Below are 1,137 nucleotides of genomic sequence, written 5' to 3' on the forward strand. Positions count from 1 at the left end.
AATACTCCACCCAACCTAAAATGTAGTTCTGGGTCCGCACTCGGTGTAGGCATCTCTACAGTCTAGCCTACACCGAGTGGTGAATAATTGGTTTAGATGTTTGAAAGTCTGCTCAGAATTTGAATTGGAAGTTGTTCTTGATGGAAAGGTTGTTTCTGAAAATTCCTTAAGTCGTAGAAATGTACCAGTTTTCTTGGCAGTGACTTGTTTTTTTGGTAGAAATCTACTCCCCCCGTGCCATAATTATGAGGCACATAAGTTTTCCTGCAGTCAAAGTTGATCGCAAATCTTTGTGGAAGTATATGGATTTAGCATCTGGATAATTATGGATCATGATTATTTTGTGAAGAAATGATTAGGGTTAGATTGTACAATTTCTCTGTTTCTGTGTTTCGCTGAATCCCATTTTTACTTGTACAGTGTAGTGACAGTTTGGTCCAGCATCTGCAAATGCTTCTAGGCAGCAGCAACATTTCAAACAAGAAGACCTTGTACGAAGTTTTGTCTGTGAGTGAAGATGCTACATATGACGAGAGTCGTGCAGCATACAATTCTGCTACTTTAAACACGGATCCTGACAAAGCACATCCGACTCTTGACACATTGGTGTCTGCCAATGAGCAGCATGATGTTGTTGTTGTGCAAAAGACATGTGAAATCCTGCGCCTGTAGATGTTCTTGTACGCCTGTAGATGTGGCGATTACTTTTCGATCACTTCTTGTGAGCTTGGTGAGAGGGGATTTGGTCAGTGAAGATGGGGAGATAGAAGTGCGGGCACCTGATTCTGTGTCGACATCTGTTGTTTTGGGCTGTGGCTCGTGTTCTCTTAAAACACGGCTGGTAATATATAGAACTTGATTCATTGTACCTCTGGATGTATGTTGGCCACCGTACCTCCGTGAGCTTCGAAAGCTGTCACAGAACATTGCTTAAGCTGGTGAATGGTACCACATTTTGGCGGTGACTTCTGTTTTGTTGATAAAAAGTCATCTACGTTATAGAAGGTATTATTCTGATATGGCTCGCAATTATTTTGTGAAGAAGTACTGAGTTTGATTGCACCCCATGTTTTGCTGAGTCCCCTTTTCACCTGTGTAGTGTAATGACAGGGGCCAGCATCTGCAAATGCCTCTAGG

The 1,137-nt window shown here is 42.1% G+C and overlaps 1 pseudogene; it reads left to right on the forward strand.

Annotated features, from left to right (window-relative positions):
* Nucleotides 1-450: 450 nt before the first annotated feature.
* On the forward strand, nt 451-859 carry LOC125519506 (annotated as a pseudogene).
* The last annotated feature ends 278 nt before the right edge of the window (nt 860-1,137 follow it).

Source organism: Triticum urartu, chromosome 7, assembly GCF_003073215.2.
Source record: "Triticum urartu cultivar G1812 chromosome 7, Tu2.1, whole genome shotgun sequence".
Taxonomy (NCBI): Eukaryota; Viridiplantae; Streptophyta; class Magnoliopsida; order Poales; family Poaceae; genus Triticum; species Triticum urartu.